Source organism: Bactrocera neohumeralis, chromosome 6, assembly GCF_024586455.1.
Source record: "Bactrocera neohumeralis isolate Rockhampton chromosome 6, APGP_CSIRO_Bneo_wtdbg2-racon-allhic-juicebox.fasta_v2, whole genome shotgun sequence".
In the NCBI taxonomy this organism is placed as follows: Eukaryota; Metazoa; Arthropoda; class Insecta; order Diptera; family Tephritidae; genus Bactrocera; species Bactrocera neohumeralis.
This window is the reverse complement of record NC_065923.1, coordinates 66,664,359-66,688,563: the sequence shown is the minus strand read 5'-3', so window position 1 is coordinate 66,688,563 and position 24,205 is coordinate 66,664,359. Positions and strand designations below refer to the sequence as shown.

At 35.3% G+C, this 24,205-nt stretch overlaps 1 protein-coding gene across 4 annotated transcripts in view; it reads right to left on the bottom strand.

The window, feature by feature from the left end:
* LOC126761719 (protein phosphatase 1 regulatory subunit 16A) overlaps nucleotides 1-24,205 on the bottom strand; it is a 110,284-nt gene that overhangs the window by 18,316 nt on the left and 67,763 nt on the right. The gene's annotated exons all lie outside the window — the stretch shown is intronic.

The following is a 24,205-nucleotide window of genomic DNA, read 5'->3' as shown; positions in this document are numbered from 1 at the left end:
TTGCATGGAAATTTATGTACTCCATCCAGTATGGTCACAAGATTTATAACAAAGAATGAAGCATACATACGTTATTATACCCCTGAATTCAATCGATAATCCGTTGGATGATTGCTACCTGAAAAGTTGCCCAAAGTTCCCGAAAACGAAAAAAGTCAAGCGAGAAGACTTTACCCAGTATTTTGTGGTTCTCATATGGATTTTTTTTCAGTCACTACTTTGAAAAAATAATATTATTATTCGTTAACGGATCGATTAGAGATCAAGATTTTTGGCGTAGACAACGCTTACGCAGTTAAAGCTGAATTTACAACAGCGCCCCAGTCGTTCTTTTCTTCCTTTTCGCTGTTTGGCGCCAATTGGATATTCCAACTGTAGCCGGGTCCTTCTCTACCTGGTCGTCCAAACGGAGTGGAGACCTTCCTCTGCTTCCCCCGGCATCGAATACTCTCAAAGCTGGGGTGTTTTCATCCATTCGGATGACCTGACTTAGCCAGCGTAGCCGTTGTCTCTTAAGTCGCTGAACTATGTGGACTGCGGTATTCGCCGTTGCTAATGCGCAAAGAACCATACATATTCCTCAGAACATTTCTCTCGAAAACTCGTAACGCAGACTCATCATATCTTGTCAACGTCCATGTCTCTAAACCGTATAGCACCACGGGGATGATGAGTGACTTGTAGAATTTGATCTTTGTTCGTCGAGAGAGGTCTTTACTTCTCAATTTCTTACTCAGCCCGAAGTAGAACCTTTTGAGAAGAGTTATTCTGATCGTGACCCATTATTCGCCAGATTTGTCTCCGCACCAAGAAAAAAGAGATATGCTCTGGTATAGTACAAAGAAACCCATTATTTGCATTATATTGATTGGAATGATTCGATTTAGACCAAATATATATAATTGGCCAAAGTTTCCCAATTCTGAGTGATTGCTTCTTTCAGACTGTCCAAGAGTTGACAGTAATGGTCCGAATTAAGAGTTTGGTCGTAGGGGCTTATAGTTAGTAGGTTCCCTGCCAATACAACCATTTTACAAATCTCTCCTGACCGACAATCATGATGTTTTGCTGTATCGAAAACAGGAAGTCTATGGTAACTTACATGTAGAAAATAGCTTATTAAACAGTCTTCAAAGAAACAAGGTTAAAAATCTTTTAAATTTCTGCACTGGGTTGCCAACGTCACCAAAAGTATTTCGTGTGCACAGCATGTTTGTATGTGAGGTAGGTTGAAAGCGGGTGGCGAATATGCGTCGAATGCTTTGCGGTTGCTGCGTGATAAAGCCGGCTCACCAATGTCAGTGGTTAAAGACAACTTGATGGGTCTACTAAATTGAGATCGAGATAATGAGTGTGTTTGGACTTTTAATGACTTTCCAAAGAATTTAATAATCAGCGTTGTTTTCCCTTCGCTGCTTACTTTGTGCTAGCGCATTTTCGCCTGTGTAACGAGTCCAACGCGCACACGTGTCATAATGTTTACATACCGTTGGGCGAAGAGACGCAGGTGCTGCCATGAGCATAAGCACGAGGAATGAATGAAGGAATTTGCTGTTATTCCAGTGTATAAGAAAAAAATGAAAAAAAAAACAACAAGAAACACAATGCAAATAAACTTAGAAGAAGTGAGTAAGGAATTTACAAAAGGCGACGTAAGACTGCAGATAATATGTAGTTACTGCTGCTACAAAGTAATAACGAGACAACGACGAAAAATAGTATACACAATATAGCAACAACAAAAAAGGACAAAATAACTAACAACAATTACAACAATATTAAGACTTAAAGTTCGAGCAGCTTTAGGAAAAGCGCAAGCAACTCGATAGCAAAAAGCAACATAGCTACAGAAATAGAGGAAAAACTATACCAAAAGTTGCAGAATGCGTAAGCCTTGTGCTCTCTGCCGCCCACAACGGTAGTTGCGATGAGGAATTAATTAAAGTTAACGTTATTGTCGCGCAATCAACAAATGTTTACTTACGTTGATAGCGCCCACGCATACACTCACACACATATAAACACGCCAAACCACACTAGCAACAACAAGAAGAGCAAGAATGGTAAAAGAGCTATCTGCGCGTAACTGCAAAATAGCAACTATAATAAAAATTCCGACTGTAAAATAGCATTTTCACACCCTTAAGTTGAATTTATGTGTGCGATTGTGACATAAAAAGGCACAACAAAAATAAAAAAGAACAACATAACTATAGCAAAGACATTATATAAGTTGAGAACGCGGTTGAGAATGCAATGAAGAACATAAATTAAGATTACAAGTAAGGTGTACAGTGGGTCAAGTTCAAAAGTGTTGATAAGGCAACGAAAGAACGACGGCATTAAGACTGTAAAGAGTATACATTAAGGAAAAAAATAAAAACAAGAACAAACCTTGACTTCGGTTGCACCGAAGCTATAATATCCTACACAAATACAAAATATTCCTTAAAAGATGATTTTGTTAAATCAGTTTGTATGGCGGCTATATGCTTTAGTGACTCGATTTAAGCGATTTCTTCGAAGATTGCACCGCTGCTTTAGACAATAATCCATACCAAGTTTGGGGAAACTGTCTCGTTAAATGAAAAAGTTGTCTATACAAAGACTTTAGTTTGTAGACCATTTTATGTATATGCTATAGGTGCCCGATCTGAATAATTTCTTCGAAGATCGCACCGTTGCCTTGGACGGGTTATTGTGCCAAAAATAGGTGAAGGTATCTCGTTAAATGAAAAAGTTGTCCATATAAAGACATAATTTTGATCGGTCAGTTTGTTTTGCAGCTATATGCTATAGTTGTCCGATCTGAATAATTTCTTCGGAGATTGCCAATTATTGTGAAGATACCTTGACAAATCAAAGAGTTTTCCATACAAGGGCTTGAGTTTCGTCGGTCAGTTTTATGGCCCTATATGCTATTGTTATCTAAAAAATTGAGGAATAGTTTATATACATATTTTATAGCGTTCCCGACGGTTGTTTTTTGGTATGAAAACTGCATTATTCTAAAATAAATGACGCGAAGTGAATAGTCAACGCTGTGTCGGGTTTGAGGTTTGATAACTCGTAAACCAACATGCTTCCAATTACATCCTTTAAATGACATGTTTATAGTTACCGCATAGGTAGATGATCCCTTTTTAAATAAATCATCAAATTATCAAAATTAGAAGTTACTCCGAGTATTTTGGAATTCAATGTAGTAAGTTTCAACATAGTCATAAGTACTTTACACTGCTGGTTACAAATTAGCTATATGATCTCAATTTTCGAAAATATGAAACATCTATTAACTAATCGGTTGACCAGTAACTCAGATTGGATAATCACAGTAGATAAGTAATAATAATATTTTCACAAAGATGTTAACTACATCGTCTAACGTAACCCATGAAATATGAAAGTAGATACGATTTTTTTTTTAAGAAAGTACTCGATCGAATGTTTCGAAGTTCTTTGGACATAATAAGGTATTTTTTTTCTTGTGAATCGAACTTTTTATAACTTTTGCTAGTTCAGACCTAAATGAACTACTTTTTGTTGGTGTTCTTCTGTTCAAGGGAAAAGTTAAAGAAAACAGACATTTTCTATCAAATGTGAACAAAATTTACCAAATCGCTATAACTTGATACCCATATACTCTAGACTGTAGCACTAATCCAATGCTGTGACCCATTTTCTATACGTACTTTTCTATCCAAAGAATAAGTAGATATATGATACATCTTCTATCGAATGTGAAGAGGCTCAAATCATGGAATTTTACCTATATAATATTTCTAGAGATATATTCAGGAAGACCTCCACTCCGTTGGAAGGACCAGGTGGAGAAAGACCTGGCTACGCTTGGAATATCCAATTGGCGCCACGTAGCGAAAAGAAGAAACGACTGTAAGCGGTAAATTAAGAAGAGGAGAAGAGATATACGGATATTCAGTACTATCTGACAACTTAAATAAACTTTCCAAGAAAAACTATTATTTTTGTACTATTTAATATGAGGCCATGTTGCTATATCTTCTTAAAACAAAAATTATTCGTTGCTGTAGGGATATAAATCGAGCTCCTTTCCTTTTTCGAATATGAAAACTTCTTTCTTCATGCCTAAATTTTATCGATTGATTTGTTTTACAGTCTGACAGCTAATTTAACTATTATAGTAAATAATATTAAAAATTTAATTTAATTCCAATTAGCAGCTGAAAGTAGATAATTGTAGAATGTAAATTTTCGCCCGAAATTGGTGCACAGCTAAGTAAAGTTGAAGATTTAAATTTACTTTAGGATGTCCTACTTTAGGTGTGAGACTTAGCTTAGAAGTGAGATATAAGGAGAGTGTAAGAGTAAAGCACCTCTGATGTTCCTCACATGGTAGAGGTGTGAGACTTAGCTAAACTGATGAGTTAGAAAAAAAGCGATAAGCGACACATATATATTTGTAAAAATTTATTTATATCACGAAGTAGAATGCTATTCTACAGAAGTACTTCAGAGAGATCATGGGCACATTTAGTGTAACAATGGAAGAAGGTCGAATTTTTGGACTACAGGAAAATGTTACAAGTCTCATTTCATTTGTCATTTGTCTCCGAGTAATCGCTTAAGCAAATTTGAAAAATATACTTTTGGGAAAACGCGTTCAACGATGACTGATGGAACTGTTTGGGCTGAGCGGCTATCGATATCGATTGCAATATTATAATATAATATTTTTAATGTGTAATTTAACGAAATATGAAAATTTCAATAAATTTTTTTAATTTCACAGAAGATGTACTTCTTAAAAAGTAAGCAATCTTTTTTTTTACTAATGAGTACAGAAAATTTACACTTTTGTATCGTACCTTGAGACTGACCAGCCTAAGCAATGAAATCTTCAACCTCCCAGCTCTTGTTAGAAATGAATTTGGTCTACTTTAAGCCAACATAATCTAAAAAAAATGTTTATAAACTGTTTTATGTTCTCAAACCATTCACACTTCGGTGCGGTGCTAGCAAAATTATAGGTCAATTAAATTAAACGACCGTTATAAAGCAGTTACAAATTTCGCACACCTTCTAAATAGCTTGCACTCCGACAGTGACAACCAGATTAGGTCATTGCTCAAGTAATGAAGCCAAACGGCGACCCTCATCACCTCGGAGCGGAGTCAATAAGTCAACCGCATTTCGGCGGCAATGACGGCAACGTAGCACACGAATTTTTCGGGCAATCAAGCGCTCAACCGTTATCAGTGTACGCGTGCTACGAGAAAACAAAAGCTAAAAACAAAAGTTCTGCAAAAAGAAGCCGCGCGTTGTAGCCATTAAATTCAGTTGAGCGCGTTTTGCGAGTTTCGGTTGAGTCAGCGAGTAAGCGCGTGGGAGTAACAACAGTTACTATGTAGTTGCTTGTAGCGAAATGATAGTAAAATCGAATAGACACTAAATGTCGAAGTGCTGATGAACACCGGCACACTCCGAAACCCAGTCAACGGTGCGCAGGGTGAGGAGGCCACATGCAGCCAGGCAAGTTGACGCAATTTTCAGTTAGCTGCAGCAGTGTTGTTGTCAATGATAAGCATTGTGCGGCCATCACCTCGGCGCCACACCGCAACATTTAGTTTCGAAAGCGCATTAGCGTACAACAAAAACAAAAACATTGTTAAACAAGCTAAGTACTAAGTTTGAAGTAAACATTAAATGAGATACAAAACCCCCAACTGGCCCGCTATTAAAAAGTTCGAATGTCTCTGTGTGTGCTGGTGTGTATGTGTGCCACAGCAGGGCAAAAAGCTGAGTCAAGTCGGACCCACGCCCGTGTACTAAGTAGTGTGGCTTACCCAGTTTTTGGGGTTGTATGACAATGTTATTGCGGCTACCACTGGCATGCCTAACTGCCACCACCAGGCCGTCAGCCAGCCAGCAAGCAGATAACACGAACCACATTTTCGCCAACGACGACAAAGTTTTCTCTTGTCATTCTGCTCGCCGTCACAGCTGTTTGTTATTAATGTTGGAATTTCATTGTAGTTGTTTTTGTTTTTAATACATATTACTTAACGTGTTGTTTGTAAAGCAAGGCAAAACTTAGCATAGTAAAATATCCTGTAAAATGGGGCAATTAGGCGGAGGGATGTTTAAGAAATGTTAGCAGGGTCCATGGTTAAGTGAGTTAGTTTGAAGAATTTAAGCCAATTCATCACTGTAATGTACAGCTCATAATTTTTCTCCCTGGTAGTTAGTTACTGTTGATATTTTAAATATTTGGCATTCAGAACTTTATCCTAATTTTTGCTGTATATTTTTCCAACGAATTGCACCAGTTTAATATTTGAGAGGTCGATTTGTAGGGTACAAGATTTGTATTATTTTGTCGATATATACACAAACGCGGTCTGATAAGTACTTAGCTTTACCGCTCGATGGCGCTACTATCGCAAGAGATTTGCTTTCATATAGTATATTCTCGTAGGCGGCTACTACGAATTTCAGCCGGAATTTGAAACATGAAAAACGAGCAACATCGGCCGGTTTGATGCTCATTTGAGACATCTACTCTTCTGCAAGCACCGCGGCCAATAAGAATTAGTTTAACGAATTTCGTCGGTTTCTGATAAGATACGCTCGAGTCTCTTGAAAACTGCTAAGACGAAGTGTAACATGACCACAGTACACGATCTCAAATAGCGGACGTCTGAAGGTGCGGGATAGAGATGAAGCAGTAGGCAACTCAAAACACCGCGTGGATCGTTTGAGACCACTATTCAGCAGTTTGTGACCTTGTTTTTAATCTCAAGGGTTTCTGGTTCACTTGATACCGGTGACCAAGAAACAGTCGAAACTGGGAACTTCAGTCGGCGAATCTGCTGCGAAGAAGACTATCCTATCGAATAGAAAGGTGATAGGCACCGTTTTTTTGGTTTCACAAAGTGTGGTCTACTTGAAGAGGGACACAACTGTCACAAGGCTCCACTATACCGACACTCTACTATATAAACAAAAGAACAATCGAAATAGGGGACTTTAGCCGGCAAAGAAAACGGTCCTATCGACTGAAAAGGTAATTGGCACCCTTTTCTTGTATATAGAAAATGTGATCTAAACCGACTAATTAGAGTAAAGCAAAACGGTCGGACTCTATTATATCGATATATTTAAACACTGAGACACTGGTACAAAGCAGAGACCAAGCAAGAGTCGAAGTAGTGGACTTCAGTAAACGGAGAAGACTATCCTATCGACTGGAGAGGTGATGGGTACCAATCATTGGTTTCATAAGATGCATTCTACAGTGTCCACTTGGACAAATTCACAACGGTAACAGGATTCTACTATACCGAATTATTGGACTTATTCGAGGTCGAGTTTCCGATCCATGTTGGGAAAAAAATGTGTTCTTTCACTAGGATAACACATCAGCTCACGCCTCTTCCATCCGCAATGGCAATTGTTAGAAGTAGGCTACAAATTGCAGTCTTACTACCGTACCTTTTATATTTGGTTTCGTTTGACTTCTTTATGTTTCCGAAGTTGAAAAAAATATTCGACAGGCAGAAATTTTAGTCGGATTAAGAGGTCAGTGCCATCTCGTAGACCTGTTTCGACGACCTTCAGTGAAAGTATTTTTCAGACGGGTTAAGGAAATTGAAGCATTACTGTGTCAAGTGTTTTGAAATACTAGTAAAAGGAGACTATGCTGAGAAGCAAGTCGCCAAAATTTGCGTTTTTCTTTTGTAGGTTAACTATTTTCGGACCGCTCACGCATCTAATAAATTACTTTGCTATATTCTTGCGATTTTAGTTTTGGAAGTTGAGTATTCGGGTCATGAACTAATGCTTAATTGCGTCTAAATTTAGGCTAAGTGTTATAACGGTATGCAGTACTTAATACAAATCTTTATATATTTAAAAATGTCATTGGACACAATTACATTTTTTCCATTGTATGAAAAATTACATTTGGTTCGGCATAGTTTTCTCACACTTTTCCCACTTACCACACAAAACCACAATCTGCCGTCTAAACACAATTTATTTTATTTTCTGTTTTTTTAGAATTTTTTTCAGGTTAATTTATGTTTTTGAAATTGAGGGCAAAAGAACAATTGAAATCAGTGGAGAATTAAATGCGATAAGATAACATTTAACGACCGCAAAAAAGGTAGGCAAGTCTATATCTGTCTGTAGTGCCATGCAACAAATATGTGGGTGCGAATATTATATAAATACAGTACAATAAATATTTATGCGCAGACAAAAAGCTATAAAATGAAATTAAACGCAAGCCAAAACGGGACTAAATAAATAAATACAAAAATTGCAAACGAACACTCGCACAAAAAAGGTAGACTATAAAGAATGCTGGCAACGTCAATACAGGAAAAAACTAGTCAAATGCCATAAATTACAACTCGAGCGACGAAGGAAGGCCGTTTAATTTCATTTTCCATATATTTTTTTGTTTATATGGCTTTGTTCTTGTTTTCGTTTTCTATTCTGTTGTTGTTTTTCGCATTCAATGTAGCTATTGCTCAATGACTGATGGCATTGACTGCTGATTGAGCGCAAAAATTGAAGATGGTATGAGAGGCAGCAATTAGTAAGCCGTTTGACGAGGGTCCTTGCGCAGCGTTGCAGCGCAAAAGCGGCTTATTAGAAATTATTTATGAGCGGGAAACATCATTTTTTCACTTGCTTTTCACCTGCAATATAAGCTGAATTAAAAAACGTTTAAAGATTACCTTGTGATTAACCACTTAAAGCAGTATAAGTACATTTAAGGCAACCCACACACAGACACGCCAAGGGTCTCGTGCTTCTAGTGGGCAGCAAACGCTCGCTTATATATAAAAAAAAAGCTGAGATGTCTGTGTCAAGGACCTTCAGCGCACTTTGCTTTTATATGTGCATGTATGCTGTATGTGTGCACAAATGATTGCATAGCTTCAGGCGCGTTGGCGTTTTAAGAGCGCTAGAGTACTAGGGCATAGGTGTTGCGGCGCCTGTTACGTATGTTGTTGTTGTCTTTATGGATTTAAGAATTTATTTTGTTTGCTATGCACATACACATTTCTTTATGTCTGTAAAGTAACGCCAACGACATTGTGTTTATTGTTTTTATTTTTTATTTTTTTTTACTATACCCTGAAAGAAACGGCGGAGACCATATGATGTAATATTATAAATTATGAGTGGGGCAGCTTGAGACGATTTAGCCTTGCTCGTCTATCTGTCCATCTGTATGTAGGCGAATTAGTCGCTCAGTTTAAGAGATATTGATCTCCCTACGAGTCTGCTTATTTGTTAAAACTGCCGATATTGTATCACTATAGCATATAGCTCGCATACAAACTGATTGATCAAAGTCAAGTTTTTGTATGGAAAACTTTTTTATTGGACAAGATATCTTTCCGAAATTTGGCATAGATTATTGTCTATGTCATTTATGTCCCTATGCGATACAATACGGCCGATTAAAAGCAAGTCCTTATACAGAAAACTTTTTTTCTTTGATAACATATCTTTGAGAAATTTGTTATGGAGTATAATTCAATTTTTCAAGATCGGATACGGATAGAGGTTCTAAGATGTCTTTCCTTGCTAGCTCATCTGCTTTACAATTTCCTGCGATTTCGCTATGGCCTGGCACCTTAACCAGTCTTATCGCAAAGACACTCGATGCTATTGATAGCGAGGTTTTGTACTCCTTGACCAACCCTGAATGCACTGTTATTGAATTCAAGGCTAGTATCGCCGCTATGCTTTTCGAATGAATGGTCACTTCTCTGAAGGAGGCTGCACTCCGGAGCAGTAGATCTACAGCTACATTAATGGCTACAGACTCGGCCGGAAAAACACTGCAATAGTCAGGAAGTCTGATGCTAGAGTTGACAAAGAGCTCCTGACAATAATCCCCTCCACCAAGCTTCCTCCAAGCTTTGACCCATCTGTAAAGAAGCTCATTGCCTCTCTCCTCCAACAGCTTGTTCCCACCCACAACTCCCTCGCCGGTATATGGGCTGAGAAGGTGCCGACAGAGTTCGGTTTGACGACTCCATGTAGTTCTTGTATGAAAACATTTTTAGTTGAGAAGGGTATTTCAGCTTCGGTGCAACCGAAGTTAACTTTTTTGTTTTTGTTTATGATTTTATAATATTTATTTTTTGTTTTCATGTAATTTATTTTAATTTTATTATTTGTTTTTATGTAACACTGCACTGCTTTGTGTTCATTTTATCTAAAATATTGTATATCTATACATACATATATACGTACATACACATTTATTAAAAATATATACATATATCACAACGCAATTCACTGCTTTATTTACTTTTCTCTTTGTTGTTTATACTTTTTTTCATAATTTTTCCGTTATTATTGTTTTGTTTGCTTAATTGAAAACAAATTTACTCGCCAACGAGTGGATGAGCAACTTAATTACAACAACAAAGTAAATATGTACATACGGACATGAGCAGTAAAACAAAGTGACAAAAGGAAATGTGCTTAAAGGATGTATTTTATGTTCGAGCGACAACAGGATATGCGGCAAACAGACTATAACGGTACTTAAGTGCGTTTTATACACATATCTATATACATGTATCCATATACATATATGTATATGCATACACAACAACATATGTATGATTGTATATTTAGGTATGTATATGTTATTTAAGTTGCTGTCGTCCACCAGAAGTGGCGAATGTAAGTAAAAAGCGTAAGACACAATAACCGAGTAATAAAAAATATTACAAATACTCGAGTTGACGTGTTGAAAAATTGAAAAAGTGCAAAAGCAAATAATAAATAACAAACAACAGACGTCATTGCAATATTGGAGCGGAAAAGTTAGCCACATAAGTTGCAGAGGTGACCAGATGAAAGGGAATTTCAGATTACCACTCTAATGCAAGGGGGAATTCGGTTGGCTATGATATATGTAACTACATAGTCAGATACATATTAATGCACTTTAAGAACACAAAAGAACTTTTATTAAAAATATATTACTCAGGAAAAAGGCACTTGAAGGTTTGCTAACGCATTTAGAGTCATCTTTTAGCATTTCTTTTAAAAATGCCGAGAGGAAAACAAGAAAAGCATTAAATTTGTTTGCACCAAAACTAATACCTTTCACAGAGCATTTCTTGTAGCTAAAAATATATAAAAAATAGTTGTATCTTGATTTTGGTCGGTCAGTTTGTATGGCAACTATATACTGTAGCGGTCCGATATGCACAATTTATACAGAGATTATAGCGTTGTCTCGGACCATCATTTCTGCCAAATTTCTTGAAGATGTGTTGTAAAATGAAATAGTTTTATATACAAGGGCATGATTTTGATCGGTCAGTTTGTATGGCAGCTATATGCTTTAGTGATTCAATCTGAATAAATTGTTCGGAGATTATAGTATTAGGTTGGATAATAATATATGCCGGATTTCGTGAAGATATCTTATCAAATAAAAAAGCTTTACTTACAAGGACATGCTTTATTATCGGTTCTGACAAATTAACGGCTTCTTAGGGACAAAGGGACGTGTGCCAAATTTCGTAATTTTTTTAAAAGCTGACGGACTGCTTATTTCTAAATCTACTCATCTCGTCACGCTGATCATTTACGTATAGAATTTATAGGGTCTCCAACGTTTCCATTTGGGTGTTACAAATTTGTTGGCAAACTTAATATTCCTTGTTCAGGGTATAATTACGGCTTTTTCTTTAGTAGGAACTTTTAATCCAAATAAACTGAAGAGAATACTATTAAATTGTCTTTACCGGAGATAGTACATACATTTCCACTCCTACAATAATTGGGTCTACATAACCGGAGCAAAAGCGGATTTTCATTTGACCGAGGACTATTAACTCGACAGCCTTTCTTGAAATTATTTGGCTATGGGTTCGGTAGAAGAAAAAGAAAAAATAAATTTAAAAGGAAGAGAGTCAACTTATATATTCTATCCTGTAATTACTTCAAAGCTTAATCGGTCGAACAAGTCGTCACCACTTAATTGAGAAATAAAATATCTGTATTGATATGCATTATTGTTCTCACTCCATAATGCTTTAATATCTTTATTGAATCCTGGGTGTTAAACCACGAGCAAATTTTGGACTATTTGTCATTTTTCGCACTCTAAAATACTTTAGCTTGTTTTTCTTCTCTCCTTACCTTCAATAAATAAAGTGACGCCATCAAAACTTAATTCAGTGATGAAGACGGTAAACGCCAAAAATTTGGTAGACCATTAATATTCAGCACTTTATTCAGCTATCAATCAATCATGCTGAATAAGTGTTAAGAGTGAAAATTACTGAAAAGTCTAGTATGGAGTAGCTGTCTTTGATTTCTCCAACCTCAGCCAGTGACGAATCGAACAAAAAAACTTGAGTAAAGCAAATAACTGTCCGTTGATTTAAAATTACACAGAAGTATGTCAAATTTAATATATTTCAGTACAGTTAAGAAAGTTTCGCCTACATAAGTCTATAGAAAATTAATCAAAAACAGTTTGGCAAACAATTTTGGTTTTAGTACATCAGAAAAGTTGCTTTCAATTTCAACATATGACTTCTACTTTCCTATGTTGAAGAAAAGGGTTCATGACTCGATGAGAAATATGCAGAATTCTGACAAAATTATAATGCAAGTGACAATTGACTGATATGTTCTCCAGAAACTTATGTATATATGAATATATAAAAAAAGAATTATAATATTTTTTCCACTTTTCCAGCAAATTCCAGATTTCAAGTCTTTGCTTACTAGTAAATATTATTTATATTAAAATCCCATCTCATGGCACTCAACGCTTCCTTTGATCCTGTCATCACCGTAGCGCTCTTTGGATGAACACTGTCACCAAACTAATGCCACTTCTCATTTTCCATGCCAACAGGGCATAATTAAGTTATTAAAGTAAAGTGGCGAAAGTGTTGAAAATGTTGTATAACTGTCACATTAACTCCTATATAATTAATTTGATTATTTTGCGAAAATTGTGTAGAAAGTGATAACACAGCGCTGAAAATGAGACAAAATCGAATTTCATGCACAAATCTCCGGGGGGTGGCTAATGAGTTTTGCATGCCAAAGCACAACTGTTTGCGAATTTATATGAAAGAGTGTACGTATGTATGTATGTGTGTATATATGAACAAGGAAAAACGTTAGATTCGGCTGCAACGAAGCTAAAACACCCTTCACAAGTGGTAAACCTCACCCACAGACTGATACCGGACATCCATTCGTGGATAGACGACATGGGGACCTGAATTTTCATCTAACCCAAATACTAAGTGGATATGGTTGTTTTAAAAGCTAGCTGTACAAATTCTAGCATGAGATTAGTCCGAATTGTTCGACGTGTTCAGAGTAATTTGAAGACTCTGAGAATGTATTATTTTATTAATCACGCTTTTTAAGTGCAAGGGAAAAACTTAAATCTACACTCGGTGGTGTTTTACGGTGGAAAATTTGACGACACTCATGTGTCAGAGCACTATGAACTGGAAAGCTGTCAGTGAAGCGGCAGCCTCACTTATGACAAAACTGAGACATATAGAGCAGCTTAGACGTCCGTCAGTCCGTGCTATAGAGGAGACTTAAATGTTTTTTAAGACACCCAAAAAGTAATACTGAATTCGATGGATCCGTGGAAGAGCCTGCAGTTGGGAGTAGGTTAGGTTTGGCAGATTGAAGTTCCGTATTCCGGCTTTTAATGCTTCCCATTACTTAAAGCAAAAAATCGTGAAGATTTCTCGTCTCAACATTTTATTAACGGATTTTAGCGTTATTCAGGACAATAATCCCTGCAAAATTTCCGATCTAAGCCATTTCTCCGAAGATTTTAGCATTTTCTTGTGAAAAGTTTGTATGGCAGCTATTTATCTTAGTGGTACGATATGATTTATAAGAACTCCGACTTTTTCTCCTGTGTGTAACAAATTTCGTGGCAAACTTACTAGATCCTGTTCAGGGTATAAATATAAAATACAAATATTATGGTCACCTCCAGCAGCTTGCATGTTGCAGACACGAATGATCGCCTGATGCTGTGTGTGGGCAGGCGTTGACAGCACATCAAAGTAGCAAGAATCTCCCACTGAACATATGTATGTATATATATATGTAGGGATGTATGTATATTAATAAATGCTTCAAGCACAGCTGCAGCTTGAAACAGCAGTGACACCTTCACCAGAAGGCTTGATTATATACATTACGGCAACGAAGACCGAAGCGGACCGAAGAAGAAAGGTCAAAAGGAGCAACGCAGCACAGAAGGACGCATATGCAAGCGACACATGAATGCGTGTGCGTCTGTGTGTGTGACATACCGAGATTGTGCAAGTGATAACTATTGTCATTGTTGACTTTGGTGTTGGATAACGGTAGGTTAGGAAGTATGTGTAAATAAAGAGCAGGCATGTGCACATAATTTGTGGGGATTGGTGTGTGTGTGTGTGCGAGGAGGGGTCAAGTGCGAAAGTGCAGTCTCAAGTGACGTGCGCGGTGAGTGAATTACACAAGAAGAAAGGCAAACGCGCACACACACAACTGAAACGTATAGACACACATGCATATGACGTGCTTTTGAGTGTGTGTGTCTTTGTGTGCCTTCGTGAGTGTGTGTAATTTTGAGCATGTTAGTGCATAACCTATAACTATTTGTAAGGCATTTAAGTCAAACCACGACAGTCAGCTGCTTAGGTTAGTTAGTTACATGCTCGGTTATGAGCAAGTATGTGTGTGTGTGAGTGCCGCATTGCGTTTGTGGCAAGACGAAGAGTTGCCTATATCCACTTGTAGTTCAAAACTAATACACGAAGGATATCACAGCACCATGTATCGCTTGATTTTCACAAAACAACAAGCAAAGTATGTGAATTTTGCAAAAAAAAAAAACAATATTGAGGAATTGCGGTTGGCGCGGGGAATGGCGAAAAACTGCAACGCACAGCAGTAATTCCAAGGGCGTTGTGAAAGACGCGCGGCGGACGCACGGTCGACAATGACATGAGTGGTTGGAAGTGTTTGCTGATGTGGCTCAAATGCTACGCACACTCACACGCGAGCGTCACACATTCACACACATACTTAGATGTACACATATAACTATACATTCAAGCTCCGTTCCTCGCTGCCTGCATTCATACGTTGCCATACTAATGAAAATGATAAATGACGGACATGAATTCACGTCGTTCGCTCAATGGGTGAGTAGATCGCTGGGCCACTGCTCCTTGTGTTGCTCGCTTGTATGGCATAAGGTTTCGAGTGAAGTTTGAATTATTTGCTGTACTTAAATTGAGTGTTTGAATGGTTAAATTGAAATGATTTTGTCGGTTTAGTGTGTGCGCGTGCAATACACATGGGGCCAATTGTAATGAAATAATCATACTTCGAGGTATAAGTGTTTTGAGTGTTAAGAATGATAGCGCGTTTCCCTCTGGCCAAATGGATATTTTATGTGAGACATGACGAAAGCTTTTAAATGTGTTACAGTTACACTTTATACACTTTACCAAGTGTGGGTATTAACAGTAGGGGAGCGAAAATATTGTTGTTAAGGAAATTTATTAAATTAATAAAATTAAATAAATTTTTTTCTTCACGGACGCATGAAAATTTTATGAAAATTCTAACTATATACTATAACCCCTTAAGTGTGCTTGGAAGTGCATTCCGAACTTTAAACGAGTTTTTCTCAAAATCTTTTCAAAGTCGGTGTTATGTGAAAACGTGAAATTTTGAAAATTTTCAGGTATTTTTTTTTCAACAAAAGAACAAAATTTTAGATATAAAAAAGTTATAAATGAAACACCCTAATACATAAACATAATATATAAAAAAAATATAAAAACCATTTATTGAAGCAATCACTTAATTTAGGCGGTTAGAAAATTTGGTATAATTAAAAAACAAATAATTAATAAAATTACTTTTAATTGTCTTAGCAATTTATTAATGGACTAAATTGCAGTTAAATGAGACATTAACTATTCAATATAACCAATATGTTTACGTCAATAAATGTTTAAGATAACTACTTAATTTGTTTACTTAACAATTTTTTACGAATTTAGGGAATATTTTCTAAATGACTAAATTAAATGCTTGAAGGAATGCTTGAAACAGATATACAAATCAAAACCAGTAATAAATTAATTCGGAAATAACTTAATATTTATCGAAAAAAATGTCTAAATGTGCCTAAATTTGTGGCCATAATTTGGTTAATTGACTAAATTCGGAAGCTAATCAAGACTTCTAAAAAACTTTTATTCTCATATTTTTTATAAAATTATTGGCTTATATATTCAAATTTTAATTATAATTTTTTTATAACAACTAAAGTGAGTAAAAATTAATTCGAAAATAATTAAATAATTAATTAATAAAATTTATTAAGTTGACTGTTTGACTAAATATAAAGAAGAACTGATTGTTGAGACTATTTGTTAAATTAAAAATATAAAAATTAATCTTTCTAAAATAATTAAATAATTAATTAATGCAAAAATAATTTCGGAAATTTACAGTGATTTTAGAAATAAAATTCGAGTGAAACAAAATTTTAATATTTTAAAACTAGTTTTACGGAGACCGGAAAATTGACATAAATATAATTTGAAGTAGTTGTTATAAGACTCAATTTAAAATATCGTTATTTTGCATTTCAGGTAGTTGACATATATGTATATAATACTATAATGTATACCATAAACTTATCATGCATATTCGAATACAAGACAACTTTTCTTGTAAGCGAGTAACAAAAGAATACTCGCTAAAATGACAATATGCTACTATGATCAAATAGAAAGGTGAATTTTTAATTTAGTATAGTATACTTCGCGTGTTTATCGAATTGGTAAATTTTTTTTTCTGTAAGTTGATAGTACTGTTAGTGACATCTTTGCTAAATTTCACGTCAAAATATTCATTAGTATTTAGTATTTAAGATACGAGTCGTTTTGTGAGGCTCTAAAAGCTAATTCTTCGATTTTTTTACTATGTCTGAATTTATTGAACAAAGAAATGCGATAATCCACCATCTCATACTGCATCCAGAAGTAACACGAAGGTAAATCCGGCGAATGCGGTGATTGCGGTACGATATTAGTTGAAAACGTGGCGAAATGATCACGAATAACCGATCATTTCGCCACGTTTTCACACGACATGACCGGGGACACCGTTTTGACTCAATTGAGGATATGAAAGCTGAATCGAAGAAGGCTCTGATGGCCATCACGACGAGGATTTTTTCAAGTGCTATGATGACTGGAAAATTCGTTGGCATAAGTTTATTGCAGCGGGAGGGGAGTACTTTGAAGGAGATGAAATGGAAAAAATTCACCTTTCAATTTGATCACAGTAGTATATGTAAGCACAAACTCGACTACTTTTAACGAGTTGAGCAAGGTTAAAAGGAAGTGGCACTGAATGTAGTATTGATAAAATAAATATTAAGAAATTTTTAAACAATAACAACCAAAATATTTTAGAAACACCGCAAAGTGATACATACTTTTGGCAACAGTAATGTTTAATTCTACTAAGAGCAAAGACTGCGTTCTTAATTTTAAAATTCTTAATATATTCTTCAAATTCTATTTTGGACTGCTTTAACGTTGTTTTTTCTGCTTCGGCTCAACTTTGCCACGATATTCGGCCGATTTATCATCTGTTTCCGGTCGTAAACGTAAATCCAGATTAATCGTCAGTAATAATACGTTTCATTACATCCTGGTAGCCGGGAAGCATTGCTTCACAGACGTCCACGCGACGCTGTTTTTCGAAAAAAATTGAGTGATTTTGGAACCTTCGTGCTTTCACTTTTCTTAGGCCCAAATGGTTTTCACTGATCCTTCCGATATTCCAACGATACCAGTAAGATCTGTGACTGTTAATCGTCGATTCTCAAGCACCAATTCATTTATATTAGTGACATGTTGATCATCAGTTAATGTTGATGGTCATCCTGGACGTGGTTCGTCGTCAACGCATTCTCGACCATCTTTGAATAACTTATAAAAATCAAAAACACTGACTCGCGACAAACATTTATCACCGAATGCCTTTTCCAACGTTCTTGACATTTCGGCAACACAAATTTGATTTCGCACACAAAAGTTAATGGAACTTTTTTGTTGAATAATTTCACTCACTAATGATTATTATGATGTGACATTTCGCACAGATGTCACTGACAGTCATACCAACCTAGAAAAAAAATAATTCCACGAATGGGATTTCCGGCGAAATTTAGAATAAAAAATCTGACAATTTTTTGGCCACCGTGGTATTATAAATATTTTTTAATAGAACAATGAAACTAGAATGTGTTAATATCTAAAAATATTTACTTCATTATTATTTTCTAATACCTGAATTAAATAGAAAATTTTAAAATTCTCAATAAAAACTTCCTAAAGAGCATATCCAAAAATGTAAAGGAATTTAAATTATTTTACGTATCTATTCTTAAACTAAGCAGCTAAATGCTGAACAAATTATCAGCGGTTTTCCCCAGTACTTAAATAGGATACTTCACCCAAGTATGCAAGCACTATATATGTATTATGTGCTATATATATTTAAGCAGTTGATAAGCTTGATTATTTTATCTTATCAAAAAATCATTTAAAAACACAAACATTTTAGCGGATTAAATAAGTCGATGACTTAATTGAAGGTGATTCAATGTTTTCTGGTATTAATTTGTAAACATTCTTGAGATACATGCACTTAAGTACCTTAAGTAAGATAAGAAAAAGATATACAAATATTTTATATCGTTATATATTTTGTGGTGACTTCAAGCGGTTTTATGAGGAAAAATATATACTTATCCATTTATATTTGGACACTTATTAGTAGAAGATAGGATTGTTTACTCCCACCAAACACTTTTGAAACTTTTCCTAAATACTTTGAACTTCTGATAAATTAAGCCAATACTTAATTAGAATATTTCAAAAAATTTAACTTTTATTTCTGTTTCTACAGAAATCATAATTGGACTAAAAATAAGGTCCAATGCCTCAATATCGATTAAGTTATATAAAAGCCCTTGAATATAAAAGGCTTTCAAATAGAAAAATAAATGTTTAAGTATTTTCTTATTGCCTTTTGAAATACCGAATCTTCTCGACATGAATTTTTGTTGCTTTAGCAGGGAGCAAAATAATAGATTAAAATAGATAAAAAAAAATAAAATTGCTCAATGAATTACCTCGTATTACTATGATATTTTATTTCTCTCATCTACACTACTCTGCCAACATGTTGCCCTTGACATTGACGTATTTTTCACTTTAGATGATCCTGTAAGGAGTTATCCTTCCAACGCGGGCGCATCTTTTTTCCGAGGGATCACCGGAGATGGCGTCGCAATAGCCGAGTTTAAAATATTTATTTTCAAAAATTTCAAAATTTCTTTGTTAATAGTGTATGTTTGTAACAAAAAAAAATCTAATAAAATATTTCATTTTTAATATGAGAAAAACTTGTTGAAAAAATATTGTTTCTTACCCGAGGAAACCGAGGCATCGTTGGAATATCGAAAAGATCAGTGAAAACCATTTTGAAAGATCATTTAGGCCTAAGAAAAGTGAAAGCACGCTTGCTTTCAAAATCACTCAATTTTTTCGAAAAACAGAGTCGCGTTAATGTCTGTGAAACAACGCTTGCCGATGTCAAGAAGCGTATTATTACTGGTAATGAGCCTTGGATCTATGCTTACGACCCGGAAACGGAGGATCGCAGACGCCTCTGCAACCACCGTATTCGACTGATTTAGCTCTGTGTGTCTTCTGGTTATTCAGCAAACTTAAACTTAAATTTTTTTCTTTATATTATGAAGTTAAAAAGAAAAAACAAATTTAACTTAAAATAGTCAAACTTCATTCGTTTATATCTTTAAAACCGTAAGAGACCATTTTTAAAACATTCAATTACCTACCCAATCTATGAAACAAAATATGTTTTCAAGTAGTTAGAAGCGAGATAGGAATTTTTCTATCTGATATGAAAAAAATAGAAAACCATAGGCGGTGGACCATCATATTACATTTAACAGCTCAGACTTGGAGAGCCTCTGTTAGATGTGTCTATAAACCAGTTTTTCGGACTACGAAGCGAAAAAAACATGCATTTTTTTTACCCACCCTAATGCACATATTTTCTAAACAGCTAAAGCTAAATCAGCCAAACTTGCTGACTTGCTAAACCAGATAACAACCACACCCACTCCCCATATAACAGTTATCACTAAAAATGCGATAACTGAATAAAGCAATAAATTTCATAACCAAGATGGTAGAAAAAGGCTTTATAGGTTTGGGTGTAAAACTTAGACAATGGGCGTGGCACCGCACACTTTTAGGGGCAATCCTATATCTCAGGAACTACTTGACCGATTTCAAGCACACTTAACCCTACCTTACTTGTTCAGAATTTAAATCTTTTAAAGCACAACTTTTATTTGAGAATAATATTGAACTGTAAGATGGCGGTTTTGTTCGTAGATTCTTGTTCTTTTAGAAGCAAAACTTTCTAAAAACACTAGCGGCAACACTGAAAGAAAAAGCGTTCAAAATTATATTCAAGCACCCCTATTTGCTAGTATTTACCGTTGCACATTTCCTATCAACTAATTTGTGTAATCACTAAACTGTGCTGACACTTTCAACCACTATTTTAATTAAATTGCATTTTGCAGCAAATCACAAATAGATTTACTACCGAAAATTGTACGCACTACCAAAAACATTACCACATCAAAATAAATAAACGACAATAACTACCGAAAACCACAACAAATACAACAGAATTTACGAGCCGAACTCAATGTTTGCTGATAGCCATTGTAAATATTTATTTACAAAACAAAAAAGCGGAATAAAGTCAAACCGCAACAAGTATTTACAATTGCCAACAATCTGGCAACTATGCACAAAGGGCTTGCAGTGAATATAGACGAGTTTTTGCTGCCGAAGCAGACAAGTGAATGAAAAACCGACTACAAGGCGTGCAGTGTGCAAACGTTTGATAGGCGGAAGGAGAGGGGAGGAGGGTAGGGAAGTGGGCTGAACGTGGCGCTGGGGTGTTTCGAGTGAGTGAAGTGCTGTTGAGTAGCGGCTGAGTGGGTAAGCGAGTGAGTTGGCGTATAAGTAATGAGTGGTAGGGTGCTTAATTTGTATACCACTATACCACTACAAAGCAATGCATACAGTGTGTGCATAAAGTATGGAACTAATACGGCAAGGGTATATTGTCGAGTGGGCGTTAGTGAGTGGGCGCACAGTTTAGATATATATGGTAATAACGGCACGCAAAAGAATTTAAATGCATAACCTACTTACAAACACACACACAGACACTTATATGCATGTATGTATGTGAGCATGTGTAATACAATACATATACTTGCAAATAAATGGCAATGCATTTGTGGCAACACACAGAAAATTCACTATATGCAGCCTTGCCTGCAGACACATACAAACATTTGAAGATCATAAGTGTGTATGTGTGTGCTGAAACCATTAAAGGATAGTGGCTACAAAAAATAATGGCAAGGATAAATTAACAGTATAAGTGGTACGTATTTGTGCCACACAAAATCATTTACTCGTAAACACTCACACATATGCGTAAATATTTGTAGAAATATGCAGAGACAAATTGGTGGAGGCGTTACGTCGTGCGACAGTCATTCACCCACAGCAATGTGCAAGGATAAAAGTGATTGTGTAAGGGGGGAAAAAATATGTTAAAGCAAAGTGAAAGCTCCGGCAGTGACGAAGTGTTTTCGAACGCGTGTTAAAAAGGATTTGTTTTGTTGTGACGTAAACACGTGAAACGATGATTAAGCTCCGAAGGCGAGCACATCCGTGTGCATGTATGTGTATGTATGTATGTATGTATGTATATAGAAAATAATATCAGCGTAAGTAACTGTTTTTTAGTTTTCTATATTTTTTAAATTTTTTTATAAAGTAAAAGAAAATAATAAAAAAAGAAAAAAACAATAATATAATAAGAATAAAAAATTAAAAGAACATAATATGAAAAACTAAAAAAATAATAATAACAATTTTGTTTATTTTTTTTTATTGTAAGTTTTTCATAATATTTTCCTTTACTTTTTTTATTTTTATTATATTATATTTTTCCATCTTTTGCAATATTTCTCTATTTTTTATTCTGAATTTTTTAATTTGTTTTAACTTTTTTTTATTTGTTTAAATTTAAGTTTTTAAAGCTTTTATTTCTTTTTTCTAGTTTTTTAATTAATTTTTGAAATTATTGCAATTTACTTTATTTAATTTTATTATATTATATTTTTTCACTCTTTTGTGATATTTTCCAATTTTTTTTAAGGCGGTATTCTGGACTAGAAATTTAAAAAAAATCGAATTGTTTTTTTTATATTTTCAAAGTTTAACTATTCATGAATATGTGTACAAAGGATTTCTCAAAACTCAAATTATTTTCGGAGATTTTCGGCATTTTTCTGTCCCGGCATCCAAACTGGTTCGGCCGGAACTAATCGAACAAAAGACTTTACGCGAAACTTTAAACGCGTTTTTCTCAAAACTAACTTTTTCGGAACGATACCCACGATTTCTCAGGTTCTACTGGACCGATTTACTTGAAATTTTTATAGAGTCTTCTTTATAGGCTTGTCTATGGTTGGAACTAGCCCCATACCCAAATTTTTATTTTTATTATTTTTAAAAAATTCGAAATATTCAGAAAAAGTGATCCAAAAAAACTTTTTTTCAGGCGGTCGCCATTTTGTGAAATTTTTTTTTCCCACTTTTCCGTAGTTCCGGCCATTGCGACATTATTCTAGATTAATAATCTTTTTTTTTTTGGTTTCAGATAACTAGGAGGGTTGAAATCATGGGTATGGTCACGTGGAAATTTTTAGAGACCCCCCACTTCGTCAGCTCATAATTTTTGAAATTTTTTACTATTTTTAGTTTTTAATTTTTTTCTGTACTCTTCTAAAATTAACAAATAACTAATAAAAAAAAATGGATAGTAAAAATATTAATTGCCTTTTTTTACGACACTTTAAAAATTACCCGAAATTCATGCTTCTAGACCAGAATACCCCCTTAATGTTTTTATTCTTTTTTTCTATTTTCCATTTTTATTTTCTTCCACCTGGAAGCCGGTGTAGTGATTACCCACAACGGGGCAGCACTTGCAGCGGAATTGTTGTTCCTGTTGTGTTGTTGCTGGCGACAGAGGTCGCTTGCCTGTGCTTGTTCGCACTGGATTGTTGCGATGACAACCGACGCGTTTGTTGGCGTTGGCGGCAGCAAACTGTGTGACCCACTTTTTTGCATAGTCAGGCGAAAATAGTCAAATAAATGCAGAAAAATAGAAAAGCAAAAATAACAACAACAACTCGAGCAACGAGAACAAATCAACGCCAGGCGGAAGTATAGGCAGACGGAGTGTGTTGTCGAAGCGGCAGTGCAGAAAGTGAAAACAAACTGCGAACGCACACAAATGGCGGATGTAAGCAGGCATTAGGGTGCGGCAGGGTTTTTAGGTTGGAGAATAAAAAAAATAAAAGTTAGTTAATGGAAGTAAAAGTAATTAATATAGACATAGAACTTATAAAATTAAAGAATATTTATAAAATATAAAAATTTTGAAGGATTTCTTTTTTTGTTGAAAAAAGTTTTCGAAAATGAAATTGTTGAATGAATTTGGTATCTAATTTTGCTGCATAGATACCACCTACCACTCCATTATCTACTTTGGACCCATCCGTATAGATGCTTATCCCTGCGTTCCAGCCCACCATGCCTCTTTCCCTATATTGGGGACTGAATTTAGTGCAATTCTATAGCATTTGGAAAACCGTGGCATTGGATAGACACGGAAATGTACTAAGTATTTTTGAATTTGAGGATTCCCACAGTCTAAGTGCTGACTTCGCTGTCAGTTGCTTACAGAACAAGTCTATAACACACTTTAAAACTTAGATACATATGTAACGGGTGATCCAAGTAGAGGTACATTTTTTCAATAGTCTTTTTAGACAGATCACGCGTGAGTTGATAACAAGCTTTATGTCACATTTTGTGAATAAAAGAACCTCTCGAAATTAAAGCGGTCATGTTATTCTTGTTCAGTATCGTTTGGCATTTCATCATCGGAAGACTTACGC